Here is a 22,476-nt window from a genome sequence, read left to right on the forward strand (position 1 = left end):
CCAACACTGATAATAATCCCTTATCATTTCTGACATGTAAATGTCACTGATAATCTGAGACAGTTTATCTTTGGTTGTTTGGTGTACATTCAGCTATTTCGGTGAGTTTAGCTGATACATTCTCACTGTCCTCTACCGGCTCCTCATTTTTCAAGTTTTTTCACGTGCACAGCCAAGCCATCTGTTCACGTCCATTTACTGTATTTGAGTGATTTCTCCCTGACTGTTTTTCCTTTTTTACTATATACAGTGGAGAGAACAAGTATTTGATACACTGCAGATTTTGCCAGTTTTCCTACTTACAAAGCATGTAGAGGTCTGTCATTTTTATCATAGGTACACTTCGACTGTGAGAGACGGAATCTAAAACAAAAATCCAGAAAATCACATTATATGATTTTTAAGTAATTATGTATATACATATGTATGTGATTTCTTCCTGATGAGAGCTGATGAGATCATTGGGTAGGCTGGGAGAAGGTGACCGCTCAGTTTAATAGCGCTTCATTAATGCAGGAGTATAGTCTCAGCATTCATCCACATCTGATCCTCAGGTAACACTTGATTTAAACTGAGTAGACTGTCAGTAAGATGTTTGCAACATGTCTATTGACTTGCAGCTACTTGCCACTACAATGATTCTTCACATTGACTGGTATAGTAGTGTGGATATTGGAACAAAGCCAGTATCTCTCTGTATCAGGAATCAAGGTAAAACCCAAGTGCAGACTGTTGAAGTAACAATGTTTAATGTAACCACAGGGACAGACAAACAACAGGCAGGCAGGGGACAATAATCCAGAAGTGGAGCAAGGACAGGCTCAGGCAGGCAGGCTCAGGGACAAGCAGAGTGGTCAGGCGGGCAGGTACAGGGTCAGGGACAGGCTCAGGCGGGCAGGCAGGCTCAGGGACAGGGCAGAGTGGTCAGGACAGGCTCAGGCAGGCAGGCTACAGGGTCAGGAGGCAGGCTCAGGCAGGTCACAGGGTCAGGGACGGGCAGAGTGGTCAGGCGGGCAGCAGGTACAGGGTCAGGACAGGCTCAGGCAGGTTCAGGGACGGGCAGAGTGGTCAGGCGCGCAGGTACAGGGTCAGGACAGGCTCAGGCAGGTTCAGGGACGGGCAGAGTGGTCAGGCGGACGGCAGGTTCACAGGGGTCAGGACAGGCTCAGGCAGGTTCAGGGGTTCAGGGACGGGCAGAGTGGTCAGGCGCGCAGGTACAGGGTCAGGACAGGCAAAGGTCAAAAACCAGGAGGAAGAGAAAAAGAGAGGCTGGGAAAAGACAGGAGCTGACAGGACGAACGCTGGTAAGCTTGACAAACAAGATGAATGGGCAACCGACAAACAGAAAACACAGGTATAAATACACAGCGGATAATGGGGAAGATGGGCAACACCTGGAAGGGGGTGGAGACAATCACAAGGACGAGTGAAACAGATCAGGGCATGACACTCTGACTCTTAAAACATTGTGTCACCAAGACAGAACATACAGTAAATATCCCTCAGATGCTAAGTATGCCACATAGGTAAAAAGAGAGCCCTCGACACACTCTGGACTAAATGGGTCCCATAGTCTTTATACCTGACAAAAGGTAAGGGACAGCCAGATAGCTGTAAATCAGGGTCAAGTTTGTGCAAGAAATACATGGGGATGTTGCAAGGATTGTTGTAAAGTTGTCCTGTTTTGGGTCAGAAGAAGCTGATTTAAGTCATGTATTTTAAGACTTGGGTGAGGCTGTGAGAACCCATGCCTACAGTCCATTCCGTTCGTGTCCCAGACAGCACTAGTGAAATACTGTGATATGAAAGTACCAGACAGACTGTGACTTCCTCTAGCTAGCTGTCGTTGTTGCCTCAGGAACAGGCTAAAGGGTGGGTGACATAGCTAGCTTCACTGTTTTCACACACACTTCCTTATTCACAGGGTTCAATTCTTGGGCCTACTCTTTTCTCTGTATATATATCAATGATGTTGCTCTTGCTGCGGGCGATTCCCTGATCCACCTCTACGCAGACGACACCATTCTGTATACTTCTGGCCCTTCCTTGGACACTGTGCTATCTAACCTCCAAACGAGCTTCAATGCCATACAACACTCCATCCGTGGCCTCCAAATGCTCTTAAACGCTAGTAAAAGCAAATGCATGCTTTTCAACTGTTCGCTGCCTGCACCCGCACGCCCGACTAGCATCACCACCCTGGATGGTTCCGACCTAGAATATGTGGACATCTATAAGTACCTAGGTGTCTGGCTAGACTGCAACCTCTCCTTCCAGACCCATATCAAACATCTCCAATCAAAAATCAAATCTAGAGTCTGCTTTCTATTTCGCAACAAAGCCTCCTTCACTCACGTCGCAAAACCTACCCTAGTAAAACTGACTATCCTACCGATCCTCGACTTCGGCGATGTCATCTACAAAATAGCTTCCAATACTCTACTCAGCAAACTGGATGCAGTTTATCACAGTGCCATCCGTTTTGTTACTAAAGCACCTTATACCACCCACCACTGCGACCTGTATGCTCTAGTCGGCTGGCCCTCGCTACATGTTCGTCGCCAGATCCACTGGCTCCAGGTCATCTACAAGTCTATGCTAGGTAAAGCTCCACCTTATCTGAGTTTACTGGTCACGATGGCAACAACCACCCGTAGCACGCGCTCCAGCAGGTGTATCTCACTGATCATCCCTAAACCCAAAACCTCATTTGGCCGCCTTTCCTTCCAGTTCTCTGCTGCCTGCGACTGGAACGAATTGCAAAAATATTTTAGAATAGTCGTGGGTAGTTTAAACATCTGCTATCTGAGCAGCTAACCGATCGCTGCAGCTGTTCATAGTCCATCGGTATATAGCCCACCCAATTTACCTACCTCATCCACATACTGTTTTTTATTTTATTTACTTTTCTGCTCTTTTGTACACCAGTATCTCTACCTGCGCATGTTCGTCTGATCATTTATCACTCCAGTGTTAATCTGCTAAATTGTAATTATTCACTCCTATGGCCTATTTATTGCTTACCTCCCCATGCCTTTTGCACACAATGTATATAGATAATTTTTTCCTACTATGTTATTGACTTGTTTATTGTTTACTCCATGTGTAACTCTATGTTGTTGTCTGTTCACACTGCTATGCTTTTTCTTGGCCATGACGCAGTTGCAAATGAGAACTTGTTCTCAACTAGCCTACCTGGTTAAATAAAGGTGAAATTAAACATTTTAAAAATTCAGTCAAAATGAGTCTAGTCAGTGGAGATAAGAGAGGAGGAACTGTGCAGCTGCCAATGTGATTGTATGTATCTTTTGTGCTCATCCTTGTCCAAATAGTACATCACTGACAATCTCTTTGATTTCTCAAGGGAAAAATGTGTTACTGTGATATGTTTTTGCAACTTGTTGAATGTTCCTAATGCAGCTTTTATTTAGTTAATGCTGATTCACAAATGTTCACTGTCATCTTGAATGTATTCTCCAGTGTTCTATGGTTCACAATACCAATAGTTGGTCTTTTTAATATACAGAATTTGCATTGACAAAATATTGAAATATTTTCCACAATTTTAAGGCATTTCTGAGCTGTGCTGCAGGAGAAATGTGTATTTCAATACCATAAAAATATCTATAATCATAATCTGAAATATGGGAGATTCAGGGATCAAACGAGGTGTCAAAGCTTGTTTATACACAGCTTTCTTGCTGAATTTCTAACACGGATGAAGCCACATTTCAAGCACTTTTTTCTTCTGATAAATATTAGAGAATTAATGCAGCAGATCCATGTTAAATTTAGCATCCAAAGCTGCTTTCCCCACTATAATGAAACACTGCAGACAGGCTCGTACTGAAAGAGGCTTATTCAAATGATTTAAAAAGCTAAGTTGACAACACAGAACAGGGATCCAGCAACAACTAGACATTGCAAAGATGAGACAAGATCTTTTTGAATATATATTTTTTATATAATATTTATAAAATAGTGACTTATAAAAGGTCTTACCACTCAGAATGGTATAAGTACTCTGAAGTGGGGAGTTATTATGTCATTTGAATATTACCATTAATAGAGAACCTGTCACGACTTTCGCCGAAGGGTGGCGGAAGGCGGTCGACGTCACCGGCTTTCTAGTCACCACCGATCCATGTTTCTGTTTCGTTTTGTTTTGTCTGATTACACACACACCTGTTTTACATTCCCTCATTACATTCCCTATTTAACCATCTGACATACATTTCTGTTCTGTCCGTGATTGTTCATGTCGTTAGTGGTTGTGGTTGTGTTAGAGTTGTGTTGTGTTGTATGTTCCTATTTGGAATTTTGCTTTATTCTCGGAGTAAACTCAGTTGGATTACTCTATACCTGTGTCCTGCGCCTGACTCCGCTTTCACTCTGCACCCAATCGCTGACAGAACCCTTATGTTCAGACAGGTGGGAAAGTATTACTTAATGACACCCTCCGATTGGAAAGATGACACATGAACCTACAGTGTTCAAACAAAACATTGAACCAGAAAAAAATGTTTTACATGCGGGCAATTCCACACCCGGAAGGCCCAGAAATATTTTTGGTATCTCTGATTGTTCTGGCAATTCCCACGTAGAAACGTCATAGAGAGGAAGGAAGATTGATATGCTTTTTACATTTGTAACAAAACATGTTGGGGAGAAAATCATGATGAAAGTGGCAATTTTAGGCCCTTTTTGGAATTATACATACCTCCTGTACTCTAAAATATGGAATATGTATAGATTCTGAAATAAACCTTTCACATTCATTTATTCCCAGCAAAATAAATAGTGGGGGTACGCTGTAATAGTAAAACGTGAGCCTATCACAGTTAGCACAATATGCCAAAAAACTATAGACTATTACACATTTTTTAACATTACTGCAGGTCCAGCCGTGTTATAAATGCGCAAATTGACTTGAAACTGGGTGGTATATGCTCCAAACTGTGTTGTTGTTCGATGAGAACACTTACATTTTGCCAAGGCGTAGATGAGTGGCTGAGACACATGGACAAGGCGTAGATGAGTGGCTGAGACACATGGACAAGGCGTAGATGAGTGGCTGAGACACATGGACAAGGCGTAGATGAGTGGCTGAGACACATGGACAAGGCGTAGATGAGTGGCTGAGACACATGGACAAGGTGTAGATGAGTGGCTGAGACACATGGACAAGGTGTAGATGAGTGGCTGAGACACATGGACAAGGTGTAGATGAGTGGCTGAGACACATGGACAAGGCGTAGATGAGTGGCTGAGACACATGGACAACGCGTAGATGAGTAGCTGAGACACATGGACAAGGCGTAGATGAGTGGCTGAGACACATGGACAAGGCGTAGATGAGTGGCTGAGACACATGGACAAGGCGTAGATGAGTGGCTGAGACACATGGACAAGGATGAGTGGCTGAGACACATGGACAAGGCGTAGATGAGTGGCTGACACATGGACAAGGCATAGATGATTGGCTGAGACACATGGACAAGGCGTAGATGAGTGGCTGAGACACATGGACAAGGCTTAGATGAGTGGCTGAGACACATGGACAAGGCGTAGATGAGTGGCTGAGACACATGGACAAGGCGTAGATGATTGGCTGAGACACATGGACAAGGCGTAGATGAGTGGCTGAGACACATGGACAAGGCGTAGATGAGTGGCTGAGACACATGGACAAGGCGTAGATGAGTGGCTGAGACACATGGACAAGGCATAGATGAGTGGCTGAGACACATGGACAAGGCGTAGATGAGTGGCTGAGACACATGGACAAGGCGTAGATGAGTGGCTGAGACACATGGACAAGGCGTGAGGCTGATTGGATTGGCTGAGACACATGGACAAGGCGTAGATGAGTGGCTGAGACACATGGACAAGGCCTAGATGAGTGGCTGAGACACATGGACAAGGCGTAGATGAGTGGCTGTAACACATGGCCAAGGCGTAGATGAGTGGCTGAGACACATGGACAAGGCTTAGATGAGTGGCTGAGACACATGGACAAGGCGTAGATGAGTGGCTGAGACACATGGACAAGGCATAGATGAGTGGCTGAGACACATGGACAAGGCGTAGATGAGTGGCTGAGACACATGGACAAGGCGTAGATGATTGGCTGAGACACATGGACAAGGCTTAGATGATTGGCTGAGACACATGGACAAGGCGTAGATGAGTGGCTGAGACACACGGACAAGGCGTAGATGAGTGGCTGAGACACATGGACAAGGCGTAGATGAGTGGCTGAGACACATGGACAAGGCGTAGATGAGTGGCTGAGACACATGGACAAGGCGTAGATGAGTGGCTGAGACACATGGACAAGGCGTAGATGAGTGGCTGAGACTCATGGACAAGGCGTAGATGAGTGGCTGAGACACATGGACAAGGCGTAGATGAGAAGCAGAGACAACAACAGTGGAGACATCAATTCAGGCTACAAGTGTAATGACACTCGCCCGAATGTCATTACAATTCACATAGGTGTTTTGTAACTGATGTCACTTTCAATTGATGAAAATGTGGGTGAACAGTGTGCTGTTGGGGTTTGGATGCTGGGATTGTTTTCTGAGCGGATGAACATGCGCGGGTAGCCTACAGGAGCTTTTTTTAAGTGATTGTTTGACAATCAGATGAAAACATAATGACTGGTTGTGTTTATGCCGCATTAAAAGTGTCCATAAGGCTAAGGGAAGCTTTCCCTAAAGTATATTGAATTAAATTGCCAAAATGATATAGCTTAATTAGCTTACTCCTCTCTATACAGAAATAAATTAAATAATTCAAAATAGGCTACTACACCAGAAAGCATGATTAGCCACAGAAGACCATTCGCTTCTTAAACAAACATTTGTTTTAAATGGCATAGTCTACAGATGGAAGGGCCCACAATTTGGGCAGCGCGAGCTGCAAATACCAGATAGATGATTGTTCAGTTGCGACTGTCAGTGAGAGCAGAGAGACCGACCCTTAGCTAGGTATATCGCAATATAAAAAATACAATCTTAAAAAAACATTTTGGAAAGCAAATGTCTATTGTAAAGAGATGACAATGAAAAGACTCCAATCTGTATTTTAGTTATCAAAATGCTCAACTTAATTGAGCGAACAGTAAGTAGCCTATTTTATTGGCACCAGTGGAGATCATCGGCCATATCTCAGGTTGAGTGTGCAAATTCACTGTCTGTATCATTGGGTCAGTGCCACTTTTGTTCATTTTTGGACAATAATTTCCTTCTCCAGGTTAGACGAACGTCATTTGTATTTGTGTATCCCCTTTCGTAGGCCAACTATATGGATCAGGCAATGTAGTTTTTATTGATCTGTTTGTCAGTCTCAGCAGAGTAGGCTACCCAGTCATTTTTGATCATATTAAAAAATATGTCTCCAGTCATATAAAGTGTAGTACAATAGCAGGAAATGTGTTTATAAAATGCCAATAAGAAATGTACAGTTGAAGTGGTAAATTTACATACACTTACGGTGGAGTCATTGATGAGTGATGAAAAAGCTGCGACATTGGAGAAAGACACAAACAAGCTAAAAGGAACAGTCAATAAGAGTGAAACCAAAGTTAAAAAGGAGAACAGCGTTCTGAGAGAAGCCTTACTGGACATACAGACAAGATCCATGAGAGAGAATCTGCTACTTACAGGTATCCAAGAGAAAGAAGGAGAAGTTCCTGAAACTGTAGTTAGAGAGTTCCTCCTTACAGCGCTACAGTTCCCACGTAAAGCTATCAACAAAATCCAACTCGAATGTGTACACCGCTTCGGACAGAGAGGATAGAGGTATGAACGCCCAATCGTTGCCAAATGTGCTCCTTTTAAAGATAAAATAATGGTTCAAAGCCTGGGTAAAAGACTTGCTGGCATGAAAATAGGCATGAATGGTCCGTTTCCAAAGGAAATCGCAGAACAGCATAAAGTTCTGTATCCAATTTTCAAGGAAAATAGATTGAAAGGGACACGCATAGGTCTCCTAGTCGATAAACTGTATATTGATAGCCAGTTGTTCAGAGACACAAAAACTATCCACGACTATTCTAAAAATGACAAAGTTCTCATAGAGGAGGCAAATAATGAAACACACAACTCTATCCCTGTTATGGATTGTAATACTACAACAACAAAATATAGCTTTTCAATCTATCTTCAAATATAACTAATTGGAACTGAAAAGCACTAATTCAACATGGTGGAGATAACAACACAGTAAACAGAATGTGTGGATGGATGGTGTGATGTGTGTTTTTTTTTTGGTGTTTGGGAAAGTGTGGCGTTGAGTGAGAAAGGAAATGGTTGCATATCCCAGAACTAATGTATTTCTGTGAGCAGGGGTTGTGAGAGAGCTTTCAATGTTGTGCAGATGAGGGGTATACATTTTATAATGAATTATACATCTTATTTATTTATTGTCCTATCATGGTGGAACAGCATTTTAAAATAAATTATACATCTAATTTATTTATTGCCTATCATGTGGAACTACATTTTTTAAATAAATTATGCATCTAATTGATTTATTTATGGTCCTATATTGATGGAACCCTATACCCTAGACACCCACCTGAACAACCTAGATACTAAGGAGAAGTCCCTATCTGTTTTATGGGCCTGCTGTAAGCGGCCTGTATGCAGCCAAAATGCGGTCAGAGACCTTCTAGAGCAGCACTGCCCCCTCAAGATTCTGAGCCTGCTTGGCAGGGTTGGTCCTGCAAAGCCAAAGCCCCCTGATGGGTGAGCATAATATACAAGGAAATTCTCAAAGCTGCTAATGAGAACCTTGACGACCTTGTACCCAGCCGGTGAGAATTCCGGTGTGGTGCCCCCACCCAGGCAGTGGCAGTGCTGGCAACACTAGCAGCAATAACCCATGGGGAGGGGGTCACACTCGGACATTCAGAGAGGGGGCATATTATTGTGGCCCTGGTGGCACAAAATCAAAGGTCTGACTGCACGGAGATGCTTGGGAATATGGTCACTACGAGGGACCATGTTGTGGGTGTTTCAGGGGAAGGGGGTATATCTGACCTCCATCATTTAGGACGTGACAATGGTTAATCAGATCTCCCCATTTCTGATCATTTTTTTGCGCCGTTTTGCAGGTCTTCTCATACAGCTGCAACTGTATATGCATTCGTAAATCAAGACTTTTCTTGAGTTGGGCTCTGAGATGGTGCAACTGTTGAGAATCTATGGTTGTTGTGTAGGAAAGGGGTTGAGGTTGTGTGTATCCCACAACTGTTGCAAGGGAGTAAAATATGTTAGGGACAATATTGGATGATTCACAATAATTGTTTGCTAATATAATAATTGCTTGCCATAATGTAATTTTGGTAATGGAGAGACTGGTGAGAGGTAAAAATTATTTGCCTAAATTGCCTACATTACTACAAATATGAATACCTAATTATATATAATACAAATCGCGGTGAGAGCGATGGAAATGCATTTGACGGTTGATCTGCTTCTGTTCTGTGGCTGGCACTGTGTGCTCTTTTCGAAGGATGGGTCCCAGTCTCTCCGGGGCTATGGGATCCGGTCGGTCGGGGGTGGTCTGACGGGCATTGGGATTACAACACAACTCGGGATGAGGAGGTTTTTTAGCAGGGGAAATAGGGGGGACCAATTGGAGGTTTACTTAGTATCAATGCAAATATCATGGTACAGCTATATAGACACTCAATCATCATCTTACTTTTTAATGGTACGTTTACAAACATATATTTTGATAAATAGAATTGAAACCTGTGGTGAAATAAGTTTAGCCAGTTATAAATGTAATGGCTTTGCAGATGATAAGAAAAGACGATCAGTATTTACCTGGCTAAAATATAATGAAAATGATCTCTGTTGTTTACAGGAAACTCATTCAACAATTTTAGATTAAGTTTTGTGGAAAAAGGACTGGGGGACCAAATATATTTCTCCCAAGGCCAAAGAAATTCAAACATTTTGATACAAATGTGCAAATTGTCCAAACAGATCATCAAGGTAGATGGATTATTTTAAATATGTTATTGGACAATAAACATATATGGATTATTTACCTATACGGTCTGAATAATGATGATCCAAGCTTCTTTGAAAACATATATAAGAATTTATCAACTCTACAAGCAACACTAGACTCTATTATTATGGTGGGGGATTTTAATACAGTTTTAAATACCTCTATGGAACGTGAAGGATATCACACCACAAACTATCACCCTCAGGCACTTAAGGAAATCATGAATGTCATGGATATATTGAAATTAGTGGATATATGGAGGCTTAAATACCCTGACCTAGTGAGATATACATGGCGGAGGCTTAATCAAGCTAGTCGTCTTGATTACTTTCTTATGTCATACTCTCTGGCACCAAACGTTTTTAAAAAGTGTTGATAGGGGACAGAATGCGGTCCGATCATCACATAATTGGCATATATATTACTCTTACAGAATTTCCACGTGGGCGAGGATATTGGAAATTGTATCAAAGCCTACTGGATGATAACTTGTTTATAACTAGGACAGAATAATTTATAACGGACTTTTTCGGACATAACATAGGTACAGCATCCCATTATTCTATGGGCCACTTTTAAATGTGCCTTTAGAGGCCATGCAATACAGTACTCCTCTATAAAACAAAAGCACTAAAGGTCAGAAAAGTCCATATTAACAAAGGAAATTGAAGGACTAACAGTACAGTTAGATAGCAATAAAAACGGTACTAATAGAGGCACAGAATAAGTTTGAGAAAAAACAAACAGAAATGGAGGAACTTATTCAAGAAAGATCTAGTATAATATATTATAAAAAATCAAGCGAACTGGATGGAACTTGGGGAAAAATGCACCAAAATTATTTTTCAATCTTCAACATAGAAATGCCACCAAACAAAATGTATTGAAACTTTTACAAATGATGGAGTCAAACATGATTCACTAAATTATATTTTGAAAGAGGAAGTAAAGTACTTTAAGAATATGTTTTTGTTTTTGTTTCAGTCTCCTCCATCTCCACTAACCGAAGCTAATTGTATGGATTTTTTCCCTATTAATAATGTAAATTTAACATCTGTGCAGAACGACTCATGCGAAGGCCAAATTACAGAGGAGGAACTTCTTGATGAAATTAAAGCCTTTAAGGCTGGGAAAACTCCAGGCCTGGATGGCATACCAGTGGAAGTATACAAAACTTTTTTTGATCTGCTCAGAGGCCCATTATTAGCATGTTTTAACCACTCCAAAATAAATGGTAGATTATCAGACACACAACAAGAAGGTCTGATTTAATTATTACTGAAACAGGATCCAAGTGGTATATATAAAGATCCAGTCCATTTAAAGAATTGGAGGCCTCTTACACTTCAGTGTTGTGAGGCAAAAAATCTAGCTAAATTCTTGGCGCATAGAATTAAAAAGGTATTGTCAGATAGTATTAATCCAAATCAGACAGGTTTTTTACATTGACGATACATTGGCGATAATATAAGACAAGTACTGGAAACAATAGAATTCTATTGTCACGCCCTTACCATAGAGAGCCTTTTTATTCTCTATTTTGGTTAGGAAGGGGTGTGACTAGGGTGGGTAATCGATGGAGCCGAGGAGTGAACATTGGCAGAGCCAGGGTGGTCGGCGGAGCCGAGGAGTGAACCAGAGCCTATCTGGGAGAAGATGGAGGAAAGTGAACGGAGAGAGTCAGTGAGTTGATGGAGAAATTGGAGGAGAGAGAAATGAGAGAGTTGTTGTGTTGGTGTCTGAGGCATGACATTCACCCTAAGAAGTGTGTTATAAGTCTGATGCCACCTGAGTCAGTTCTCCTCAATCGTCCTGAGGAGCGTGCTATCAGTCTGGTAAATCTGCGCCGGCTCCACGCACCAGGTCTTCAGTACGCCTCCCCAGCCCTGTACGTTCTGTGCCAGCTCTCCGCACTTGCTGTACAAAATGTGTCATCGTTCCGGTACAATTTGTGCTGGCTCTACGCACCAGGTCTCCAGTGCCTTCCCAGTCCGGTACATCCTGTGCCTGCTCCTCGCACTCGCACTGAAGGGCGTGTCACCAGTCAGGTGCCACCTGTGCCGGCTCCACGCATCATGCTTCCAGTGACGGTGCCCAGTCCAGAGCTTCCGACGATGGTACCCAGTCCAGAGCTTCCGGCGACGGTCCCCAGTCCAGAGTTTCCGGAGACGGTTTACAGTCCAGAGCTTCCGGAGACGGTTCACAGTCCAGAGGGAGGGACTGGTGCACTTCACAAAATAGATGGCATCATGAGGAAGGAAAATGCTGTGGACATATTTAAGCAACATCTCAAGACATCAGTCAGGAAGTTAAAGCTTGGTCACAAATGGGTCTTCCAAATGGACAATGACCCCAAGCATACTTCCAAAGTTGTGGCAAAATGGCTTAAGGACAACAAAGTCAATGTATTGGAGTGGCCATCACAAAGCCTTGACCTCAACCCTATAGAACATTTGTGGGCAGAACTGAAAAAGCGTGTGCAAGCAAGGAGGCCTACAAACCTAACTCAGTTACACCAGCTCTGTCAGGAGGAATGGGCCAAAATTCATGCAATTTATTGTGGGAAGCTTGTGGAAGGCGACCCGAAAAGTTTGACCCAAGTTAAGCAATTTAACAGCAATGCTACCAAATACTAATTGAGTGTATGTAAACTTCTAACCCACTGGGAAAGTGATGAATGAAATAAAAGCTGAAATAAATTATTCTCTCTACTACTATTCTGACATTTCACATTCTTAAAATAAAGTGGTGATCCTAACTGACCTAAGACAGGGAATTTTTACTTGGATTAAATGTCAGGAATTGTGAAAAACAGAGTTTAAATGTATTTAGTAAGGTGTATGTAAACTTCCGACTTCAACTGTGTGTTGAATAAAATATATGGGGGATTGGAAATTATGCATACAATTACATTGATGGAAGCAACATTCTATCCGCAATATTAAATATTAAAGTTTATTTAAAAAAATAAAAAAATAAAACAAACTCTAAAATGGTTTTAAAGTCACCATTGTCCTCATGGTGAAACCCCTGAGAGGTTTTCTTCCTATCCGGCAACTGAGTTAGCAAGGATGCCTCTATCTTTGTAGTGACTTGATTAATAACATGCTCCAAGGGATATTTAATGTCTATTTATTTTACCCATCTACCAATAGGTGCCTTTCTTTGTGAGGCATTATAAAACCTCTCTGGTCTTTGTGGAGGGACCTTACAAATAATTGTACGTGTGGGCTACAGAGATGATGGAGTCATTCAAATTTTCTTGTTAACTGTTGTGACCCAAAGTAAACAGGATATTTTGTTAGGACAAGATGCTAGAATATGCATATAATTGACCGACAGCTTAGGATAGAAAACACTCTGAAGTTTCCAAAACTGTAAAAATATTGTCTGTGGGGATAACAGAACTGATATTGCAGGCGAAAGCCTGAGAAAAATCCAATCCGGAAGTGCCTCGTGTTTTGAAAGCTCTGCGTTCCAATGTGTCCCTATTGAGCAGTGAATGGGCTATCAACTAGATTAGTTTTTCTACGTATTCCCCAAGGTGTCTACAGCATTGTGACGTAGTTTTACGCATTTATGTTGAAGAATACCGTTGGCGGCTACATTGTGTAAGTGGTCACCTGATGGCTCTCAGAGTGATTCTCGCGTAAAATACGGAGGTAGCCATTTTTCCAATCGGTCCTACTGAAAAACCAATTGTCACGGTGGATATATTATCAAATAATATATCCACCGGGACAATTGGAAAACTCCTTGAGGATTGATTATAAACAACGTTTGCCATGTTTCTGTCGATATTATGGAGCTAATTTGGAATATTTTTCGTGACTGCAATTTCCGGTCGATTTCTCAGCCAAACGTGAAGAACAAACGGAAAAAAGGAACATTGGCTATCTGACTGGGAGTCTCGTGAGTGAAAACATCCGAAGCTCATCAAAGGTAAACGATTTAATTTGATTGCTTTTCTGATTTCCGTGACCAAGTTAACTGCTGCTAGCTGGACATAATGCTATGCTAGGCTATTGATAAACTTACACAAATGCTTGTCTTGCTTTGGCTGTAAAGCATATTTTGAAAATCTGAGATGACAGGGTGATTAACAAAAGACTAAGCTGTGTCTCAATATATTTCACTTGTGATTTTCATGAATATTAATATTTTCTACAAATATTTATGTCCGTTGCGTTAAGCTAATTAGTGTCAGTCGATGATTACGCTCCCGGATCCGGGATGGGGAGTATCAAGAACACTGCTATTGCACACAGAGTGAAACCATACAAGTTATAATGTGACTTGTTATGCACATTTTTACTCCTGAAGTTATTTTGATTTGCCATAACAAAGGGGTAGAATACTTATTGACTTTTAAGACATACATTTTCAGCTTTTCATTTTTTATTAATTTGTAAACATTTCTAAAAACGTAATTCCACTTTGACATAATGGAGTGTTGTATGTAAGCCAGTGACACAAAATCTAAATTTAATACATTTTAAATTCAGGCTGTAACGCAACAAAATGTGTAAAAGGTGTGTGAATACTTTCTGAAGGCACTGTACAAGGTGTATAATGACACCAATATATTGTCTGTATCATGTGCGGTCACAGATCATAGGGTCTTACCAGCAACAATATCTCACATTTTCCTTTCGGGAATCCGACGTATTATGGATTTTTTACACATTAATTCTGCGTGTTTACAGAGTTCATCCTGTGTAGTTACAGGGTTAAAACAGAAACAACTCTAAGGTTAGTAGTTTAGGCATTCATTTCGAGTGTTTAAGGCTAGGGCTATGGTTTGGGGAAGGCTTAAAACTAAATAAAAGATAACAACGCGCTTGGTGTTTCCGTCAACTATCATCAACTCTTCTCACGGCTTGCTGGAGCATTGTAAACTACGGTGACGCAGTGGTCTAAGCAGCGCACTCCGTCTGATATTGCCTAGTGCTGGGCAATCATTTTTCTTTTTTTTGTGAGTGCTGAGGAAGGCATATATCGACGTTCTCACAACCTTTTCAAATGCTTTAAATCAAAGTTTATTTGTAGTGATCAGGCTGCTGACAAGAGGAATGTATAGGGCTAAAATGGACCTAAAATGGTCACTTTCGTCATGATTCTCCCCAAAATGGCTTGTGATACAAATATAAAAAGCATATTCACCATCATTCCTCCCAATTAAGTTTCTATGTGAGAAATGCCAGAACAATCTGAGTTACCCAAAATACTGTATTTTCAGGCCTTTCTGGTGTCCATAAACACCTGATTTTGAAACTAAAGTCAAAAAGGCAAATAACCATGCAGTAAGTACTTATGTGAAATGAAAGGAAATCAAGAGTACAGAGTAGCTATTAATCCATAGATGTCACAGAAGTAACTGCTGCATTGTAATTTTCTGTATTTCCGCCCCTGAAAGAGAGATCTCTTCACTAGCAATGCAGTGAGGGGGAACTTGTGCGCCTTGCCATGAAGTTAGTGCAGTCCTTTTGTGGTCTACTACCGTTAATCTGTGTCTATGAACAAGTGTGACAATAAGCTCTCTGTCTGAACTGCAATCCTCTTAGGCAAGGCTTTGTGGGTAAACTCGCCTCATGCAAATTCTAAACCCCATTTAGCTTTGAGGGACCAGTCAGCTGCATTGAGATTAATGGTCGAGTGACTACTTGATTTAATAGGGTTATTTCACTGCTTCCGGGGGAAAATAAACAACAAAGTTAATGCAAGACATTCGTCACTGACGTCCTCAATCTATCCTCTGCTCTACGAGGGAAGGGAAGAAAACGTTTTCTTTTTGCTTTCAGAATGTTTCACTCTGACGGTCACTTTTCTTTTTGTTAACTTCAGATGTTTGGGAGACTTTGCCGTTTTTTATTATTGAGAAAATGACTGTATTTTGTTAAATGATAGGAGTAAATTTAAATAAAACTATTCCGTTTCGGAAAAAATTCCAATTCAGATTGTTTTGATATTGTGGATTCAGGCCTTGTTTGTTTCTCAACCTATTTCTGCTTCTGATATCTTCCCTAAAGTAAGAGGGAAATAGGTAAATAAAATGGAAGAAAGAAAACAATGTGCAAAGAATTAGAAAGTATATTTTGTGTGTAGAAATGATTGCAGTAAATTAGATGGTATGGATTTTTTTTAAACTATTAGCGATAAATGCTGAGGAGAGAAAGTGCTGTGCAATTTTCCATTCCGGGGTGAAGAATGACAATCCTTGTTTATCTTTTTCCATGCGGTCAGCTTACTCCAAACTTTGCTGCAGGGGATTACTGTGACTCTGTGAGTGAGGGACTGTCACTGTCCTTTCTCTTTCCATGAGAAAACACATCACTATTTTACACAGGTGATCTGAGACTAGCAGTAACACATTTCACAAACTAGTAGCTATGGTCAAAATGATTAACACAGCTTTCAAATACATGTTTTAATTACTCTCCATTTACTGTACATCTTATAATTTCAGAATTATACACCTCAAACACATAGACATATAGACCCCCACATCAAAACACACACACACACACGCACACACACACGCACACACACGCACACACGCACACGCACACGCGCACACACACACACACACACACACACACACACACACACACACACACACACACACACACACACACACACACACACACACACACACACACACACACACACACACATATCCCCAGCTGCTCAAACCAAGCCTGCTCAGCATAGCCAGCATTCTCCAGGAAGAAGAGATTACCTAAAGCTGATTGGCCAGCGCCTTAATTTGTGAGACCTTCCAACGAACAGCTTAGGCTGTCATTACACCAGCCTGATCAACACAGAGCTCCTCACACAGACAGATGCCATTTTGGAGAGAGTCAATCGAGGGATAGAGGGAAGGATGGATGGTGGGTAGCAGCTTAGGTATGGAGGGACCTCACATGGAGGGTTAAAGAGGCAGCATAAATCCATCCACTATGTCATTGTGTTCACCAGTGTATTTGAGTGGACAGACTGTAGGTCTGATATTCAGTACAATGGGTGAGCTAGGTTCATATTGGATATACTGTTGTACACAACGGTGTAGCCATCAAATGTGTTAAGATAGAGAGACTGAGTAATACTCACTTGAGTACTCACCACTCACTTGAATGTGAGTGTTCAAACTAGGCTGTCATGCGAAATATCTGCTTCTCCTCTTCCCTCTTTCCCCCCACAATCACACACACACCACCCGGTCAACCTGTTGGCTCCGAGTCTACGCCATTCATCCAGCCTGTGACTGACAATCGATAGCTGTGATAGCTGTGCTATGGAGCCAGTTTGGGTTGTAATTGATATGGCCTATCAGCTCCATGCATCTGGACACTGGCTCTGCTGGAAATGGGCCGTGACGGACAGAACAGGGGTCTTCAAAACACAACCCCTCCCCAGCTGCTCACATTGATCCCATCCACCCTGGATTTCAGTTTGACTTCTAAATCTTCCTTCACTCAGGCTGGGCGATAGTAAACATCTCTACCAACTCACTCAGTACAAAGGAGATTTGACATGTCTTTTTCGGTGCAGGCAAGTGAAGGGAAGCTGGATCATTGTAATGGGTGGAATGGATTAAGGTATGAAACGTGATTTAATGTGACAGCAGCTTCCACTGGTCTGTTGTCTGACTTGTCTATGTTATCTACAGTACAGTACAGTAACTTGACACTTTCATCAATATATTTTTTTAATTCAGTTTATCTCCTGTCTTTTTCTCATTAGACTGTCTGTCTGGAGTTTTTATATTGTTTGATTGCAGGAAATGGATCTACTGAGGCACATTACCAGATGTCTAAACTGCTGCATTGCTATTTCCCTCAGCTTGTCACTCGAGCATTCATCTTGGGGACTGTCTGTGTTTATTGGCTTTCATTCCCTCCCTCCTAACCTTCCTCCTTTCCTCCCTCCTTTCCACCCACATCTTTCAATGACAAGGTGGAGTTATGTTCAAACAGCTTTCTAGCGCCCCCTTGCTTTGACCAAGATACACTGCAGAAGATAAATCTGTGTGTGTGTGTGTGTGTGTGTGTGTGCGTGCGTGCGTAGATGCATGTGTGTGTCTCCCAGACTCTTCCGGAAGGAGAAGGGGGTCTCCGTTGTGGTGGCACAGAGACAGAGCTTTGAAGTCGATGATACTGGCAGAGCTCTCTCTCCCTCTGTGTGTGTGTGCCAGGGAGACGGGGCAGCCTCATGCCCTCTGATCTCTTCAAAGCACCATATCTCCCTACCGTTACTCTCTACCTCGCTCTCTCTCCTTTTCTCTTCCTTCCGTTTTCTCTCTTGATCGATCAATCTCTCTCTGTTTCTCTTTCTCTCGTTCACTTTCTCTTTTGCTCACTCTCATTCTCAATTACGCTCTCTCTTTGTCTTTGCTTGTTCTCTACTCTGTCCCATTCATTTTATCCACCATACTCCCCATTTTTATTCCCCCATTTCTCCCCAAAGAGTTTTGTTCTCTCATTCCATCAGTTCATCTGTGCCTCTCTCTCTTCTCTTCCCCTTCCTTCCTGGCATCATTCCAACCTGTCTGGATCAGGACATCATTCAGATGGGTATACAATCACCAATCTGACGGAAGCCTGGGGTCTTTTCATAGACAGAGGTCTGCAGCGTAGTCATCTTCATCCCCCTGTCAAACTTCATACTCTTTCCTCCTCTCTCCCCTCCACCTCTCTAAGATCAGAATGAAATGGTTGGTTGAAAATCCAGCACTTGCAGAAAGAGGAAATGAAGAATATTTGTATAATTATTTAACTACATGTACCGTACATGTGAGCAGTAGAAGTAGCAGTAGAAGTATTGTTGTCCGTTAGTTTACTCCAATCAGGGTATGGATGGTAGGGCAGGGTGCAGATAGATTGTGGGTCCTATCAAGTTAATTGTTTGCATAATTTTTTATTTTTTATTTTTTGTATCCATTATATTCCTGTATACTCCCCCCACCCCACCATATTGACATCATATTAGCTATCATCATAGTCAACATAGCTAGAACTAACTCGGTAGTAAACCCGCTACAATCATGTAGTACAGTGTACAGAAAGCAGTTGAGCAATTACACTGGCGGGCCCTGGTGGCAATAAATTAATACAACCTAAAGCGTATCTTGACTTGGAAGAGTTCCAGTGTTGGATAGCCATAGCCAGCTAGCTAACATGGCATCCCTCTCTGTTTGAGCCGGGTGTTTGAGTAGGCTAAACTAGCTAGCTGCATTCCCTAGCTAAGTAAGTGAAAGTGAAAGTGAAAAGAATACAAGGAAATATAGCTAGCTCTCTCTCAATTTTAAAGAAATTAATTTGTTCAAAGCTGTTAAAATACTCACCACATGTTATGCACTGCAGTAGCAGCTAGCTGTAGCTTATGCTTTCAGTACTAGATTCATTCTCTGATCCTTTGATTTGGTGGACATCATGTCAGTTGATGCTGCAAAAGCTCTGAAGTTGTCATAATTACAGTGTAAGGCCATGGAAGGGGGTTAGAACCATGAGCCACCTAGGTTTTATATTGAAGTCAATGTACCCAGAGGAGAACAGAAACTATCTGTCCTTCTGCTACACCGTGATGCTACCCCAGAGAGTGCTGTTGAGGCTACTGTAGACCTTCATTGCAAAACAGTGTTTTTTCATCAATAATTTGGTGACGTGATTATACTGTGTTTAGTAAAGTTTTATCTAAAAAATATGTTTTTTTATGTTTCACAATAAAATTTTAAAAATGAAATTCACTGAGTAGGAAGGTCCTCCCCTTCCTCCTCTGAGGAGCTTTCACTGGTCCTGAACCTCCATATTTGTAACATTTCTACTGATATTACCCTAAAAATAAATACTTTACCAAAGAGCATAATGATATACAAGCAGGTCTGAGTTTTCCATTTTCAATTTCCTTGTTTTGTGTGTCGCAGGAACTTGGAATATTGTAAAGCTGCTGGTTGCACTTGCTTGCCTTTCTTACACTAGGATCTATCTTGACAAAAAATAGATAATGTCTGAATTAGACAGACCTACATGAATGAAAGTTGTATGAAAAATAAAACACCACAGTGGTGTGTATTTTTTTTCCAACTTCAGTTGTATGGGTCTTTTCTCTTCTAGACTCTTACCCAAACAGGCATGCCTGGCCACGGGCAGTCTCGGCCAATGGCCATCAGTCTCTCAGAAAGGATTGCAGGAACTCTGCCCCCATTTCATAGACTATGGCCTCTCGCAATCCCTCTCCTCTCTCTCTCTCTCTCTCTCTCTCTCTCTCTCTTTGTCTTTCTCTCACCCTTTCTTTCTCCATCCCTCTTTCCCTCTCTCTTTGAAATAAGGTGGGGTGAGTTTTAATCAGAGATTGGCTGGTCAGGTCTTGAGTAGTGGTAGATAGAGAAGAGAAAGAAAGAGTGAGGAGAGAGATCTGCTTTGGTGATTCGCCCCCTCTGACATGACCGCCAGACCCCTCCAATGGATGTATTTGGAAAGGTAGTTATGGACTGACTGGAGAGGAGAAGAGAAATAGAGAAAGACAGACTGAGTGACAGACAGCTTGGAAGAATGGACTCCATAGTGTCAGGTGTGAGGCAGAGGTGGTTGGAGGAAGAAGCCATACTTTGCCCTGTGGGTGTTGTTTGCCCTGTGGGTTCAATACAAAGCCGATCTCACAATAGGTCTATGTGACTCACCCCAGATGTCTATTCATTTATGCCTTCAATTATGACATGGAACGATATCGATTGAATAGTTCAACATAACAAACACTTCATCTAAAGCACAATACATGGTATTTTCTCAGCACAACATACAGTATAACCCTGAAATCATTTTAGAAGTTGTATAGTTAGACACATAACATAAACATCTAAAGTACAACACTGTATATTTTATTTTCATGTTGTGTGCTGCATAACCCTTAGATTATCTTAGCTACATGCTGTAATTAACAGATGAGTTGGCCAACCCCTGAGTATAATTTGAGATAAAAGTGATGCACTGTGGCCTTTTGTGGTTCTACTTCATGCCCGTCACGGGGGGCTGCTAATTAATAAACCATTTGGATCTCCAGCTGGTTGATCCCTGGCCCAGATGTAATTAGAACTCATACACTGACCACCAATCATAAAATACTACCCATGACCCTGTATCACTTCCATAATAAAAAGTACAAATTAGTTCCTTACCAATTAATAATTCATAAAACAAAAGTGAAAATAATATAAGCCTAAGGCAGTTAGTAGTGGATGTAAAGGTAAAGGTATATGTACAAGAATATTACACCTGTGGTATTGGCTTAGACTTGGTTTAGAAAGCTGAGCTTTGTGAGTAGCCTACATTTAGTGGTTGTCATCCCATCGTTAGCTTGGTTAATGGTTGATGCATGTTGTCTGGTGTGCTTGTGTTTCCCAGGTAGCTGCAGTCATAGTGCTGTGACCTCTCTGCTTCTGCTCCACCTGACCACCTGACCCCTGACCTGTACCAGCAGTCTCAGACAGGAGGGGCTGCCCCACACCAACACCTCTACTTCGTCATGGCTGTCTCTCCTTGGTTATGTAGGTAGATATTTGGTGTGCACAGGTATATGAGTGTGTGTGTGTACGTGTGTGTGTGTGTGTTTGTGTGTCAGGCAGGGGGCGGGGGGCGGGGGGCGGGGAGATAGCTGGTACTTATATTATCATCTTCAAATGAATGGCATACTAGTCTACTGTGGTTCATTTATACTGTACCTAACTGTGGTAGCTGTGGCAGCCAACCAGCCAATCATGGAAGAGAAGTATTGATGTATCCACTTACTTTACCCTGTTTTCCTCTGTGTTTGTTTACTTGTTTTTGTTGTTTGTTGTTTTTTTAAGCACTGGATCATATTTACCTGATGCTACTGTATCTACGAAGTATGATATTAAAATGTTGTGTAGTACTTATGATTATATGAATACATAAATGATCATTAGACAAAAATGTATCAAATGGTGTGATAAAAACAGTACTTTAAAATATGATTTACAGCTTTTTCAGTCCTATTTTACTATCATTTTACTCTTGCTATCCTCTCTCTCTCTCTCGCTCATGCAAACACAGACACACTTGCACACAAACATATCTATCTGCCATGATCTGAGTGTAAAGAGTGGAACATGTGACATGCATTACAGGTTTGTTGATCGCCTGAAGCACTCACCCTCTGGCCAATCAATAAGCAGTAGAGTCAACCACTTTCCCTCCATTCCCTCCAAATGTCTCATCCTGTTACATATTTTCCAGGAAGGCTTATTTAGAGATAGTAATAGACTTAATTAATCTCTCAGAGTGGTGATTATCATCTCTTTGACTTCTCCCATGGGCTGTATGTGTGTGTTATCACTGAGTTCTCTGAAAAGATGGGTAAGACTCTTCAGTGTGCAGCTTCAGTGTGCAGCTTCAGTGTGCAGCGTCAGTGTCAGCTCCTAGCCTTTTCTGC

The 22,476-nt window shown here is 41.7% G+C and overlaps 1 protein-coding gene across 1 annotated transcript in view; it reads left to right on the forward strand.

Moving 5' to 3' along the window:
* Positions 1-21,936, forward strand: part of LOC112227943 (t-SNARE domain-containing protein 1) — a 121,599-nt gene extending 99,663 nt beyond the window's left edge. Inside the window, exon 12 of the mRNA XM_042309855.1 lies at positions 21,429-21,936. The gene's annotated coding sequence lies outside the window, so the exon portion shown is untranslated. The remainder of the gene's footprint in view (positions 1-21,428) is intronic.
* The last annotated feature ends 540 nt before the right edge of the window (positions 21,937-22,476 follow it).

This window comes from Oncorhynchus tshawytscha, linkage group LG03 (genome assembly GCF_018296145.1).
Source record: "Oncorhynchus tshawytscha isolate Ot180627B linkage group LG03, Otsh_v2.0, whole genome shotgun sequence".
NCBI classification, from domain to species: domain Eukaryota; kingdom Metazoa; phylum Chordata; class Actinopteri; order Salmoniformes; family Salmonidae; genus Oncorhynchus; species Oncorhynchus tshawytscha.